The sequence below is a fragment of the Bos grunniens genome, chromosome 14 (genome assembly GCF_055505025.1).
Source record: "Bos grunniens cultivar Pamir isolate PY7600 chromosome 14, Bosgru_T2T1.0, whole genome shotgun sequence".
Lineage (NCBI taxonomy): Eukaryota > Metazoa > Chordata > Mammalia > Artiodactyla > Bovidae > Bos > Bos grunniens.
The window spans coordinates 56,119,976-56,135,845 of NC_141178.1; the positions used below are offsets into that span (position 1 = coordinate 56,119,976).

The 15,870-nt window shown below is 46.0% G+C and overlaps 1 long non-coding RNA gene across 1 annotated transcript; it reads right to left on the reverse strand.

Moving 5' to 3' along the window:
• Positions 1–14,424: 14,424 nt before the first annotated feature.
• LOC147359458 (uncharacterized) lies at positions 14,425–15,328 on the reverse strand. The gene is made up of 2 exons (XR_015141345.1): positions 15,114–15,328; positions 14,425–14,609 (listed from the first exon to the last, which is right to left on the reverse strand). It is a non-coding gene; the product is annotated as an uncharacterized LOC147359458 (long non-coding RNA).
• Positions 15,329–15,870: the final 542 nt, after the last annotated feature.

A 15,870-nucleotide genomic window follows, 5' to 3' on the forward strand; every position in this document is an offset into this window, starting at 1 on the left:
GCCAAATTGTCATCGATTAGACCAACCTATAACAATGAGTACTTTTTTTTTTTTAAACAATGTGTTCTTAAGAATATTCAGGGGGAGACTTCCCTTCTGGTCCAGTGGCTAAGACTCTGCTCTCTCCATGCAGGGGACCCAGGTTTGATCCCTGATCAGGGGACGCAAAGCCACATGTCACAGCTAAGGATCCTGCATGCCAAAACAAAGACCTGGCACAGCCAAATAAAGCAATAAATCAAAAATAAGGATGAGATGGTTGGATGGCATCACCAACTTGACGGACATGAGTTTGAGTAAGCTCTGGGAGTTGGTGATGGACAGGCAAGCCTGGTGTGCTGCAATCCATGGGGTCGCAAAGAGTTGGACATGACTGAGCAACTGAACTGAAGCATTTTTTAAAAGTATATTCAGTGACTTATTCAACAGGTTTATTGTGTCAGGCCTGCATCAGATTGGGAGCATGCCATAAAGAGGCCAAAATCCCTGACCTTTTGTGGGAAAATCATAATACACATATGATGGGAGGAATAAGCAGGGGGTGCCATGGGCACATAGGCTCCTCCTACAGCCTGAGGGAGGGGTCAGCACCAGCTTTCTCAGAGCTGAGCCCTTAGGAACACGTAGGATCTGTTAGACAAAGAAGAGGGAAGAAGTAGGGTGCCAGGCAGCAGGATCTGCTGTGCAAACACTTGGACTTGAGGGAGTATAGCGCTTTTGGAGGGCTGCAAAAACAGCAGTTAAAAATGAGGTTTGTTCATGCAGAACAAGGCTGAGACATGACAAAACAGAGCCCCAAAACATGCATTAGCAGAGGCCTCCAGTGAAATGGAATGAGACATTACTCAGCATAATGTCTTCAAGTTTCATCTATGCGGTAGCACGGGTCAGAATTTCCTTCCTCTTTAAGGCTGAGTAATATTCCATTGTATGTAGAGACCACATTTGTTCATCCACACATCCCCGGACATTCGGGTTGTTTCCACCTTTTAGGAGCTACCACATTTGTTTTGTTTTGTTTGTTACCACCTGTGGTGGAGGCTTAGTTACAGTAAAAAGAGTTGGGAGAGAAGTCTGCAGGGAGAGGATGAAACCCAGAGCAGAATAGGAACAGAATCCATTCCTTCTTTTTTGCAAATGTGGCAACTGAAGTCTGAATAGCTCAAAGTCCCAAAGAACTAGGGTCTTCTGACCTTCAGACTGCTTTTTCTTCTAGTGCCATTTTTACCACAAAGCTAATCTGAATCCAGCTGAACCTCATGACAGTCGAGAGCTATGGGTACTGCCAGATGCAGAGATCTGAAAGCTTGAGGGCAGAGGTCGGAACCCCATGGCAGGATGTCACACCTGCACAGAAACAGAGCTGGAGGGACTGTCCCAGTAAAACTGTCAGCGTGCTTCGGTCTCCTCTCTGTGGGACCTTCCTCTCCACCTTGGCTGTTCACATGCTCTCATGTGTCCATCTTCTTCCCTTCCTTGCTCTCAGCAGGATAAGAACCATCTCTGCTGAGCAGGTAAAAGATTATGTAGGTGTTAGCTCCCAGTTCCAGTGACACCCCTCTCAGGGAGATTTATATTTTAACAGGCAACTTCAGAAAATGGATAGTGTTAGGACCCAAGAGAATGAGACTCTGAGGGTGGAACAATACAGGGCGAGTGTAGGGTATTCATGTAGGAGATGCCTCCTCTGCTTGGTCGGGGCGGGGGGTGGGGGGGGTGGGGGGGTGGGGTGGGGAGCTCCGTTAGAAGCAGCGGGAAGTTGCCCACCCAGCCTCCTTCCCAGGCAGAGTGCAGGCTCATTCACAAACATCTTAGGTCTCTGTTTCTTTTCTTTCTCAGAATTCTTCCTTGAGAGAAAATACATCTTGTGTTTATTTAACCACCCACATCACGTGCACTATAGCTTTCTGCATGAAAGTTTTCAGTCAAACCTAGGATAATTAACCACTGGCCAAATATTTCAAACTTGGGTGAAGGAGTCAAGGATATAGAAGTGTTTTGGTTGCCATTTTGCTACTTTATTCTCCAGGTTTATCATGGGTAAATAATAATAAATAAATACTGTCATTGAAGAATATCTTCCTTCTCTAGCCTTTGACAGTGAACACCAGACAAGATATAGCTTCACTGGGGCTTCCCTGGTTGTCCAGTGGTTAAGACTTCATGCTTCCATTGCAGTGACCCTGGGTTCAATCCCTGGTCAGGGAACTAGAACTCACATGAGACAACTAAGACCCAGTGCAGCCAAATAAATACTTTTTTTTTTTTTTCAAAAGAAAAAAAAAAGAGAGAGAGATAAAATCAGTCCTGAATATTCATTAGAAGGACTGATGCTGAAGCTGAAGCTCCGATATTTTGGCCACCTGATGTGAAGAACTGATTCATTAGAAAAGACCTGATGCTGGGAAAGAGTGAAGGCAGAAGAAGAAGGGGACGACAGAGAATGAGATGGTTGGATGGCATCACTAATTCGATGAACGTGAGTTTGAGCAAGCTCCAGGAGTTGGTGAAGGACAGGGAAGCCTGGCATGCTGCAATCCATGGGGTCACAGAGAGTCAGACACGACTGAGGAAGTGAGCTGAACTGAACTTAATTAATAATCTGCCTTATTTTCCTTTGTCCATTTTTATTAGTTTCACACACACGTATCACCTTGCTCCTGCATTCTACATAGAGTACCACAAATTCTAGACACACCAGCATCCTCTGTACCTTACTACAAGGATTGTTTTTTATACAGGGTATCCCAATTGTCTCTGATATCAGCTATTACCCACAGATAAATGCAAGCATATACAAATCCTCCTTGAGGAGTCATAGTTTATGAAAAAGTAACTTATTTCCTTTATATATATATATACATATATATGTATATACATGCATTATATATATATATAGATAGAGAGAGAGACAGAGAGAGAGGGGCTTCCCAGGTAGCGCTAGCAGTAAAGAACCTGCCTGTCAATGCAAGAGCCATAAGAGATATGGGTTCAATCCCTGGGTCGGGAAGATCCCCTGGAGGAAGGCATGGCAACCCACTCCAGTATTCTTGCCTAGAGAATCCCATGGATAGAGGAGCCTGGTGGGCTACTGTCCACTGTCACAAAGTCAGACACGACTGGAGTGACTTAACATGCAACATATATATATAGGCTTCCCTGGTGGCTCAGATGGTAAAAAATCTGCCTGCAACATGGGAGACCCGGGTTCAGTCCCTGAGTTGGAAAGATCCCCTGGAGGAGGAAATGGCAACCCACTCCAGCATTCTTGCCTGGAGAATCCAATGGACAGAGGAGCCTGGTGGGCTACAGTCCATGAGGTTGTTCCATGGACTAACATTTTCACTTTCATACACACACATACATAATTCATATATAATTTTATTATTTCCGTGAAAATCAAATGTCTCCAATGACAAAACAGAATGTATAGGACAGTAGCAGGAACTATGAGTTATCTAGTACTTCAAGGCTGGCAGGATACATTATCCTCACATGATCCTCACAGACACAGTGGTCAAAATGACAAATAGTTGCTTAATTTATAAATGTAGACCCTTGGTCTCAGATGTAACTTGCAGAAGGTACAAGGCTATCTGATTTAGACCTGAGTCTTTTCATTCCAAATCCCACCCTCTCTCCTCTTTGCTACCTGTTGGTCATCACTGTCTGCATATCTCTGCTGAGCTGACTGCCCAATCAGCTTGAAATCTCTGCTAAAACCAACAAATGTAGCAAATGGCAATCTTAGATCTCAGCCTCAATGTGTGATTCTCTCAAGGCGTCACTTAATCAGGCTTGACATTTTTAAATAAGGCTGAAATGTATGTTGTTGTAGATATGTTCTTTATATTTATTTATTTACTTTTGTTAGGTCATGCTGTGCAGGTTTCAGGATCTTAGTTCCCCAACCAGGGATTGAACCCTCACCCTCAGCAGTGAAAATGCAGAACCTTTAACCACTGGACCACTGCAGGGAATCCCCTCTTAAAAGTAGCTATTTGTAAAAAATGTTTCACTATAAACCGTTTCTTAATAATCCTTTACCATTCTATAGTTTGGAAATAAGATTTTTTTTTAAGGTTTAAAAACTGAAAAACAGAACTAAAATGTAAGTAAAATATAGGATTTTTACTAAATCACAGTAAATAAAATGTTTTCTAAACTCAAAATTACCCAAGCTGACATATGCAAAAGAAGCCATTTCTCTCACATTTTTTAAACCCTTATCATTTGTTTATAATAATTATTTGGTGAGTCCCATAAACAGATCTGATACATGCTGAGAGAATACTTTTGTGTAGAAATAGTAAATAATTATAATACATGTTTTTTCTCCTTTAAATACTTTAAATACATTACTTTTATTTTTATATAATTTCATTGATTTTTTGTTATTTTATTAAAGAAATAAGCTTACCCTCCCTTCTTTTGAAAAATGTTTATTTCTTACTGAACGCCCCTCCCTCTCACCAAGGTGTAACAGAATCAACAGACTAGTTGTACAGTAATGAGAAAACCAACAAGGATCTCCTTCAGAGTAAGGCTGCAGGGAAACAATCTGCAGTACTTAAGATTTATTCCCCTATCCTCCCCTCCAAATATTACATCTCTCAACAAAGAATTCTTGTTGAGCTTTATTGGAAAGTGTGTGGCAGGGCGGGGTTCAGAAATACTACATATCTAAACATACATATGTTAGTATTGTGAGCTTCAAGCACAAGGAAATGAGAATTTCAGTTTCTTATGAGGACATTTCTTGTAAGCAAAAGAAAAATATTAGGTGTATCGGGAGTTGTTTTTTTTAAAGTCAGTATCAGTAATTTCTTAATATATGGCTAATGGTATTTTTTTTAATTAATAATAATAAACAAGGAACCAAAACTCTCAGCTTAATACTCTTTCTTTCCATGCCTTCCCTCAATCATTACTGGGGCATTACTTTCAGCTTAGATTCAGAGTCTGAGTGTAAAATGAGTCCATTTAACCCATTTCTGCCTATTTGCATTGAACGGCAGCCACTGGCCATGAATTTCATTTCATAAACCACACACACTATTTCTGCTGAAAGAGATTTATTGTTGTGACAAAAAAATCACGGTTTAAGTAAAATCTATTGTTTTTTTAAAATGTTACTCTTATAAAGAAACCTTTAACTAAGAGAAGAGGAATTCAAAACTGAAAAACTCAGCAATATAAAATGAATCAGTCAGTAGACACCTAAGGCTATCGGCTTCCTGTGCCCCTCACTGTGTGTTCTAAAAGGGTCACTGGCTCCGACCACTACTGCCAGGATCTTCCTAGGAACTGGAAACAGTGTTGAGCACCACACAGCCCCTGCTCTGAAGGGCAGGACGACAAGCCACCACAGGAAAGGGCTATAGTTTGTTGCAGAGACAGGGGTGCAGTGGGCGCCCCTAATTATTTCACACTTTGGGGAAGGAGGTGAGGGAAAGGCAGGAAGCCAGCTCTCAGAAAAGAAGGAAACTAGGGAGGGCTGCAGAAACCAGAGCAGACTGGGCACATTTAGAGAATTTGAAAGCAGTTCAGGTAGGCTGGAACTGGGGACGGGTGGGAAGAGTGGCCGGTGGTGAGAGATCTAGCAGGAGACAGGATTAGGAGGGCCTTATAAAGAGAAGTTAAGGAGATAGGACTTTATCCTGAGGGTGACAAACATCCCCTAAGAGATTACACGTGGCACTTTACAATAAAACATCTATGTGGCTGCAATATCGAGATGTGGGTGGGGCAAAACCACCGGACAGGAAAATGAGTGAGCAGGTAACTACGGTAACCCAGGTGGGAGACGCCGGTGGCCTGCGTGGAGGAAGCCAGAGCAGGGCAGCAGCGACAAACAGGCGTCAAGAAGTACGGAAGTAAAGCGGGCCCAGGGGTTTAATGACTCGCCGATGGGGTGAGGGGCTGACGACCGAGCTGCAGCGATGCAGCTGCTGAGATGGGAGACGCGGCATGTTTGGAGGGGAGATGCCGAGTTCTTTGTAGGACACCCAGATGACGTTTCTGAGGCTCCCAGATTACCCACACCTGGACCTCAGGACGAGGTGGGCTGGAGCAGGACGACGCTCTGCGAGGGGACGAGACCATCTGGGGGGAGAAGGTGGCCTGGGACAGCTGCCCAGGGCGGTCCCTCCAGTGCGACCGGACAAAATTCCACTTTTCCTCGATCGCATCGAACGACAAAACATCTACGAGATTAAGTAGAGGTCATGGCTTTCATTTTGCAGGTGAGGAAAATGAGACTTCGAGGTGTGGGTTTGTTCATGTCGGCATACACCCCCTATTTTACCCTAAAAACTAACTCAGTGTGTCTTGACTGCAGAAACATACATTCTTTCTCAAATTTTCGGTAGAAGAGATTGCAGAAATTAGTTTTAAAATGCCTTTTGTTCTTTTTCCCCGCCCCCAACTCCCATGATAAAATAGTGATCAACTTTCAATTTTAATAAACTTTACCAGATATCAAAAATCTGTACCCACTTTAGAAAAACGCGGACAGAGGAAAATCTTAGGACGCATCTCACCAGTGAGTGCACAACTTCTTCAAGTTCTCCGTGCTGCATAAATAAGCCCTGACAGATTCTGGCTTCACGCTCATTAACTCTGCACGTCCATCCCTAGTTCTCTATCTCTGGGACTTGCTTGCTCGCCCCCGCGCCCGCCCTCTCCTCCCCCGCCTCCGGCTGCACCACCTGCTCCCGGCACCGCCCCCCTCCTCCCGCCCGCGCCGGTTCTCACGCGCCGCCCGCGCCCCTCCCCGCCGCTCCCTCCCTTTCACTTCCGCGGAGCTGCCGAGTTGGAGCCGGTAGGCTCGGTGTCCGGCTCCTCCGCCAGACCGCACTCCCGGGTCGCCCGCCAGCCGCCCCGCGCCGCGCCCCCCATGAAGTTCTGCCTCCCGCACCGCCCCCCGCGAGGACTCCAGGGGCGGTCCCGGGTCGGCCGCCGCTGATTGGCTGACTTCTCGGCGCCCCGCCCCCCGTGCACGCGCAGGAGGTGGGGCGGGCCCGACGTGGGCGCGCGAAGCGCGGCCCCGAGGGCGAAGCGTCCGTGACCCGCGTGCCGGGCCCCGGCGTCCAAGCTCCGGCGACCGCGAGGTGGGGGCGGGCGGCGGCGAGGCTCACCCGGGCCGGGGCCTTACGTGGCGCTGAAGCCCGCCCCTCCCTCCCCGGCAGCGCCCCCCCCCCCCAGCCGCGGCAAGCCGGGCGTCCCGCAGAGGCTGGGAGCTGCTCGAGGGGCCGTCGTCGTCGCCAACCCGGTAGCCCGGATGTCGCTGCCCCCCGCGGCAGGGCCGCAGACGCGCTCCTCGGCCCGGGAGGAGGCTCGTCTTAAAGGGACAGCACCGCGTTCGAGCCGGAGGGGGAGGCGCGTCCTGCGCTCCGAGTGCGACCCCTGCCCCGGGGTCCGCCGCCCCGGGCCCGCTGCTCCAGGCCCGGGCGCAGGCGGGGCACGGCGTCCGGCCCCAGGATGGCCGCAGATGGCCGCCCGGAGGCCAGGTTTTCCTCCGGCCCGAGCGTGGCCGGTGGCGCCGCGCGGGGCCGGGAGGCGCCGGCCTGTGATTGGCCGAGGCCGCCGTGAATGCAGGACATTGTCTGGTCGCGGCGGTCGCTGTCCCCGCCGCCGCCCGGGCACTGGGCAAGATGGGTGCGAGCGGGGCCTGGGCGGCCCGCAGTCCCCGCCCGGGGGGGAACTCGGGTGGGAAACCGAACTTATACGAGGTCACGGCATCTGAATCTGGAGTAAAGGCGCTGTTTCAAAACACAAAATCATCTCCTCTAGGAAATAAAATCATTTGTGTTGCCATAAAGATTTCCTTTAAGATTAAAAATATTAATTGAAAAGGGCCAAATGTTATAAAAAAAAACCGCTTAGTTTTGTCTTCAAGATCCCCTTAATTAGTATCTATGACGATTCATGTGATATTCTTTATAAAAATGTAAGCAGTATAGATGATATATACACATATATTTGTGAAATAATTCTTTTCTACGCAGTACAACTTCTCTGGGTCTTAGTTTCCTTACACGTTAAAAAGAGGATATGGGGCTGGTAGATTTCCAAGTTTGCTTCCATTGTTAAAATAACTGATTTCAGGCGTAAAATCCTGATATATTCTATGTACTGGAACATATTTTAAGGCCTGGGAATAGACTAGACCTTTTGAAGAATCCTTGAGAAGATTATAGTTCTCCTCGGACTGTCTATGAAAATAAGTGGGAGTTATTTAAGTGGAGCTGTAATCTTTTAGTGTGTAATTTTGACATCAAGGAAAATGAGCAGTAGAGAAATGTATGGAGATGAGTCAGTTATTAGCCAACGTGAAGAGCAGGGTTTCCTTTCATTCTCCGTAAGTTTTCTGGGCAATGAATATTATAGTAGGGAACAACCATCTTTCCTATTTTGTTTTCAGTATCAAAACAGTCAGAAGAAGGCAAAAGAAAGAAGACACACATGAAAAAATCAATGCAGAAAAGAAAACATTTGGAGAGTTTTGAATAAAATCAGTATTTGCTTTTAAAAAAAACTGGATAGGAAATACTATTGCAGAGTTAAAAGCAGATACGTTGATACAAATAATATTTTGTAGCTTGAGTTTCATGCCCTTTTCAAAACTAAAAAAAAAAAAAAAATCAGTGCTTCCATTTAATTGAGCAATCAACAAGAATTAGAGACTTGGAAATAACAAAATGAAGAAAGGAAGGTATCCAGAAAAGAAGATAAATTTAATGGGCATGATTCATTGCAAGAGACATGACCTCATTCCTTAATAGAGGGATTTCCACTAAACCAGATTTGATGTTAAATAAATTTAGTTTACAGACTTTCCTCAAAATTATATTAATTTGATATTGCCCTCCCTTTTGGTATGGAAAAGGGAAGAAATATTAAGAAAGGAAGAAATAAAAGCAAGATATTGAAACATTGTTGCAGCTTCCTCAAATGACAATTATTGCAGGCTCCTCACCCTCACCCATGGTAAAAAAGAAATGAAAAAGCAAAAATCATCAGTATAAAGACTCTAGCTGTCTCTAGAAGTTAAACATGAATAACTGTGTGGATGTCTGTCAGTGAAGCAAATTTACATTTGATCATTTAAACTTCTAGCATTTGTTGATTTTTCTAATTAAATGAATTTTACTTAACAGTTACTAAATTTTACTAGATATTATCATACAGATTGTAGTAAGTTAGAAAAGAGGAAAACAAATATATATTAATGCATATATGTGGAATCTAGAAAAATGGTATAGATGATCTTATTTGCAAAGCAGACACAGAGATACAGGCGTGGAGAGAACAAATGTATGGATACCAAGGGGGAAGAGGTGGCTGGAAGAACTGGGGGACTGGGATTGACATACACTATTGATACTAGGAATAAAACATAACCAATGAGAACATACTGTGTAGCACAGGGACCTCTGCTCTGTGGTGAGTTAAATGGGAAGGAAAACTAAAAAAGAGGGGAGATATATACATATGCATAGCTGATTTATTTTGCTGCATTGCAGAAACTAACATTATAAAGCAACTACACTCCAATAATTTTTAAAAGTTATTAAAATTTAAAGGTTAAACTGAGTGCAACACAAGCAGCAAATAATATGATACAGTCTATAAGGCATGAAATGTTTTACCAAAGATGTTTGAGACTCTTCCAGCAAGTTTCTTCCTTCAGAGTTTTGCTTTGATATTTGATGTGTAACTATAGGCTCGTCTGTATAGAGCGGTAATGTTTATGGAACACTTGGTCTATGCCAAACCTGTCCTAAATATCTTCTTTCCTCTTCACAAAAACCTTGGGAGCAGGTATAATTACCCCCATTTTAAAGATTTGGAAACTGAAGCTCTAGAGGTAGGGTAGCTTGTCCAAAGTCAGGTAGTTGGTGGGTGTAGAGCTGGGACTCAGGCCTAAAATCCTGAGTCTGCTCAAAGCTGCTGGCTCTGTCACTCACTAGATAGGCTTAATTATTTCTATGAATATTATTATTCATTTTTTATCAGTTCTTTTTGACAGTTATACATTTAAATACTTTTTCTTTAGCCCTTTCATTCATCTTTTGGGTGGCCATGTAGATACAACATTGCCACCCGTATTTACTTTGCTACCGAAAGTCAAGCATCCCTGTCATTTTTAAAGAGAAAACTTCACTCAGATTTCCATCTCCTGTTCTCTTACAGACAGACACGGACATAGCACATGAGCAAGCCCCCTCACCCTCTTGCTTTTCTGTCTTTTGCTTTTTCTTCTCTCTTTCTTCTTTCAGACATACTGCTTCTCATGCTGTGTGCTAAATGGCTTCAGTCATGTCTGACTCTTTGCAACCCCATGGACTATAGCCCACCAGGCTCCTCTGTCCATTGGATTCTCCAGGCAAGAATACTGGAGTGGGTTGCCATTTTCTCCTCCAGGGGATATTCCCAACCCAGGGATCGAACTGGCATCTCCTGCATCTCCTGCATTGGCAGGTGAATTCTTTGAGGACCCCCTTAATACCTATTGGCTGTGTTAGCTACATCTAACTGGTCAGTCTCAGAATAGATCTAGGGTGTTCAGTCATTCAGTTAGTGTCTGAATGCTTACAAATCAGCCAGTCCTTCAGAAGATAGTGAAGGGAGAAGGAATCAAGAATGCAACACAGGGACTTCCCTGGTGGTCCAGCGAAGAGTCCACCTTCCAATACAGGGGATGCAGGTTCGATTCCTGGTCGGGGAACTGAGAGCCACATGCCACGGGACAACTAAGCCCCTGTGCTGTGATGAAGAGCCTGAGTGCTGCAACTTACACTCGATGCAGCCAAAAGTAAGAAGTAGAAACATATTTTAAATAAAAAGAATGCAAGACAGGAATGTGGGGGATTCAGTAGCATAAAGCTGAAGCAAAGGGCTGTACCTTTAAGACTTTTTTTCCCTGCCTTTTTTCTTCAGTCTGTACCTTTAGCTGAAAAGTGGCATATCCTTAATGACAATCAAGGATGCAGAAGACAATCAAATGTCCTCACATTTACCTTGCTCTGTGGAGGCACTGGTTCCATGGTTAGTGGCCATTGCTATCTTCAGCTGTAGCTCTGCCCAGGACGGGGAGAGTGGGCAGCCTGCCTCAATTCTGGCCATCACTCCTTCCAAGGGCTTGTATCAGGAGGGTTAAGAAATTAGCAATAAAATTATTCTGAAGGGGATCATTTGTGGTTCATTAATCCATGTGATTTCTGATGCTCATTATCACAGGAAATTGAGTTGGCTAAGTCTGTTTAACTTTTGTGATGAAGGATCAGTGTTAGGATTTGATGTACCTGGGGGCTGAGCGGCATAAAAAAGATTGCATTCAGCTGTCCTCCACTCCCCCCCAGCACCCGTGGCAGCACTCCCCACTCTTCGTCCTTGGTCACCAGGCCTCCTTTGTCTCCAGCGAAATGCTGGCAGGGAAGCCCCCCAAGTGAGCAGCATGCAGGGCAGCACAGTGCCCGACAAGCCCAACCCACTGAGTCTCACTGCCACCAGCGGGTGACAGGCACGGCCACCATCAGTGTCTCAACAGCTCAGGTGCCCAGAGAGGCAGGGGAGACCCTCTGCAGGCCCCACAGAGATCATCTGGCTTCTTATTAGCCAGTGCTTGTCTTTTTATTTACGTTTTTTTTTTTTTTAACAAACGTCCATAATTAAGCTATTACTGTCTGATATTTCTCAAATCCAAGTATTAAGAAAAATATTTTACACATTACAATTGTTGTTAGATAACTAACAAGTCCCTGTGCTGTGCTTAGTCGTGTCCAACTCTTTGCAGCCCTATTGACGGCAGACTGCCAGGCTCCTTTGTCCGTGGGGATTCTCCAGGCAAGAATACTGGAGTGGGTTGCCATGCCCTCCTCCAGGGGATCTTCCCAACCCAGGGATCCAACCCAGGTCTCCAGCATTGCAGGCAGATCCTTCACTGTCTGAGCTGCCAAGGCAGCCCAAGAATACTGGAGTAGGTAACCTATTCCTTCTACAGGGATAGAAGGAATTTCCCTACGGAGGAACTTCCTGACCCAGGAATCGAACCGGGCTTTCCTTCATTGCAGCAGGATACTTTACCAGCTGAGCTACCAGGGAAGCCCTACCTACTTTCTCATTTCTTCCTGTCCTAGTACTTCTTAGCATTCCACATATGGCCACTGTCTCTTCCTGGGCTCCAGCGCACAGCCAGATTCTGGAAATGCCGCCTTCTCCCTGGGACCCGCAGCCTACACGGGGATGCTAGTCCCCGGGTGCCTTTCCTTGTCGGCAAGTCCTTTCAGTCAGCCCACACTTCTTTTTATTTGTTTATTTATTTATTCTTGGCTGTGCTGGGTCTTCATTCCTGCATGCAGGCTTTCTCTAGTTGGAGTGAGAGGAGGCTACTCTTTAGTTGCGGTGCACGGGCTTCTCTTTGCGGTGACTTCTCTTGTTGCGGAGTGTGGGGTCTAGACGGTGTGGGCGCAACAGTTGTGGCACACAGGCTTAGTTGCTCCACAGCATGAAGGGTCTTCCCGGATCAGGGATTGAACCCGTGTCCCTCGCATTGCAAGGCGGCTTTTTAACTGTTGGACCACCAGGGAAGCCCCCTGCACGTACTTCTTAAAAGTCTTTCCAAAAAGCCCAAATGAGTGTGCTTCTTTTTCCCTCCATTCTCTCCCGCCTCCCACATCCATCAGGACCTGGCCCCAACCCACTCCTCCAGTGTAGCCTGTACCTGGCCCTTTCTGTATCCTTTCTCTCTCCCACAGTAAACTCCTCCTCCTCCTCTTCCCCACATACTTGGACCCTCAAGTCCACCGCTCTGTCCCAAAGACACTATGAATACATTCTGGGTGCCTTCCACATGGGCTGTCTCTCCTGTTCACTGACTGCATCACGTTTGAATTAATGTCCTACCATTCCAAGATGGAGGTTCCCTGAAATCAAGAGACCACGTTTTATTCACCTGTGTACCTTGGAGCTTAGCAGAGTGTGGAACGCATGAAGAACATCAAGAAACTGCTGCTAGATCCCAGATGAAAAGGTTTTGTCTCCTTGATTGATCCATTCGGGATATTAGCTTTCTAGCTCTTCAAATTTTAATCAATTCAAAATTGAAGAATCATTTATTTCAAGTATAAGTATGTGTGCATGCGTACTAAGTCGCTTCAGTCGTGTCTGACTCTGTGTGACCCCATGGGCTGCCAGATTCCTCTGTCCATGAGATTCTCCAGGCAAGAATCCTGGAGCGGGTTGCCATGCCTTCCTCCAGGGGATCTTCCCCACCCAGGGATTGATCCCGCATCTCTTTTGTCTCCTACATTGGCAGGTGGGTTCTTTACCACTAGCGCCACCTGGGAAGCCCAATTATATCTTACAATTAATATTCACATGATAGCATGCTCACACTGTATACAACAGACATGCTCTCAAAACTTGAGTAAATTAATATTTCTAATTCAAACGTTTAAAATTTAAGATAATTTGATTTATTAGTGGTGAGGCTTTTTATTTTTCTTTTGTAGAGCAAATAGTCATACTCTAGTTATTTATTTCAGAAACACTACTTCTCTTACATCAGATTTACCTTAAGAAAAGTAACTGTATGTGATACTCTACAACACTACAAGTAGATTGAACTGAGAAGTGTCATTTTACTGTAAATGTAAAAGTAAAGGCAACGACATAACAGTTGTATTTTCTCTCAAGACACCGCATCATCTGTGTGTGTTGAGCAGTTGGAGAAGGGCGGGGGCACGTGTTCCTCTGTCCCTCCCTGTGCTTCTCCATCTCCAGCAGAGACGTTTTCTGTAATTGGTTTTCCACATTTGCCAAGAGTCTGTTTCCTCTTAACATTTAACATGTTTAACAGAAGTCTTGTAATAGTTCCAAAAACAATAAAACCGGTCCCAGCCATACAAATGATACACATACACAACACATTGGGTTGTTTTTTTTTTTCATCATGGCTTTGGTTTTGTTCTTTTCAATAATTTTCAGTGTCAAATCATGCGACAGAAGTAAAAAGGCTTCCTTCACAGTAACAAAAGCCCCAAAAGAAATGCCATCCGAGGGCTGTCTGCACAGAGGCCGTCCGGGACAGAAGGGCCTCTCACTGTTCTGCCCTTCTTCGTAATGATGAAGCGGGGTTACGGTTCAATTTAATGCTGTGTCATCAGAAGGAACTAAAACTTGTTTGAGATGCATGCTTCTGATGCATTGGTAAGGCAGTCCTTAATTTGACAAAGTCCATTTCTCACACTGTCAAATGTTAACATAAAAAAGCAACGCTGTCTTCTATTTGATCCCACCCACCATCACTCCTAAGAAGGGAGTTCAAACGTCCCTACAACAAGTAGATGTTGGACAGGTGAAAACAATGTAGATTTCTTTATCAATTATGACTTGATTGAAATATTGCAAGTTGTATTATTATTAAAGCATCTTTATTTTAAGTGCTCCAAGGAGCTGGATTTAGGAAGGGCTTTGAAATCCCAGAGAGGAATCAGAGGTAATGACAAGCTGGAAACTGTGGTGCTGATAACAAAATCTCCTCCATCTCATGCAAGGGATTCTAACTCTGTCTTCATCAGTAAACTGGAATCTAAAAGATAAGACTGGCAATAAAGATAAATAACCCTGGAGAAGGGACGTTGTCCCCTGTCACTGAGGCAGGGAGTGTCCCAGAGCTGGCAGGGTACTGTACCCCCTGACCCAATGCATGTCAGGGAAGCCTGTTCATACATTCCTCCATCCAGCCTGGCTGTTCTCAAAGGAGCCCAAAGTTTCCTGTTTGACCCCAATGGGCCACGAACTAAAAGCCCTCTGGTACTCCAGGCCTGTTGGGAGTGACCAACAGTAGAGCATCGGGGTGATCAGTGACCTCACTGGAAATGCAGAGGCTCAGGTGCCCCGACCTGCGGAATCCGAGCCTGCATCTGAACCTGGTCTGCGGGGTACCCCCCACCTCCCAGTTGAAGACCAAGAAAGAGCTGGTCAATTGGGAACCACCCCACCCCCACCCCCGCCTTAGATCCTGTGGGTGTCATGTGAGCAGCCGTGGCCCAGGAGTGGGAGATTTCAGAGGGAATAATAAAGCATAGCAATAAAGGGATACTTACCTCACAGCGCCCCATCAATACATGGAGTTCACATTATATCATCACCCGCAAGGTCAAAAATAAGACAAAACAAAGAATTGGCAGGCTCGCTTGTCAGCCAGTGGAGAAATCTAACATTTCAAACCTGCACCCATTTCTTAGAGTTGCTGTTTTAACAAAGAACTGGGTGACCCAGCAAGCCCAGCTTCTTTCCTGAAGCCGAGGCGCTGGTGGGCGGGGCCGCTCCGCCCTGGGCCCTGGGCGCATGCGCGCGGCCTGGCCCAGCACAGTGGTGCCGGCGGTCCTTGGCTCGCTGCCCCAGCGCTCACCGCTCGGTCCTGGCTGGCACGTAGCCTCTCCTGGGGGTGTGCTTCTTCACAGGGTGTTTTCATCCTCTGGAAAAAAACAGTCGTGTTGGATTAAGCTCCCCTCCCGACCCCCCAACCCTAGTGTGACCTCAAGTGAAAATATGTCATTTCTAAATAAGGTCACCCTCTGCCAGCCTCGGGGATGCGTAGGTGAGAATACAGGGGAGGGGGTTGTGGGGGAGAGGGCAGAGCAGCCTGAAAGTCTCGCAGAATGTCTTTCCAGCCGGACTCTATGATACCCCCCCAACCCCAACTTCAATCCCGTGGCCCTGGAACAAGCCCCAAGCGACCCTGACGCAGACACAGCCTCACTTGCCACCCAGCGCCATGGGCTCCAGGATCCTGGCAGGGGGCCCACCTTGCCAGCCAGCACTGCCCCCCAGCTGGGGAGGCCCCAGGGGTGCAGGGGC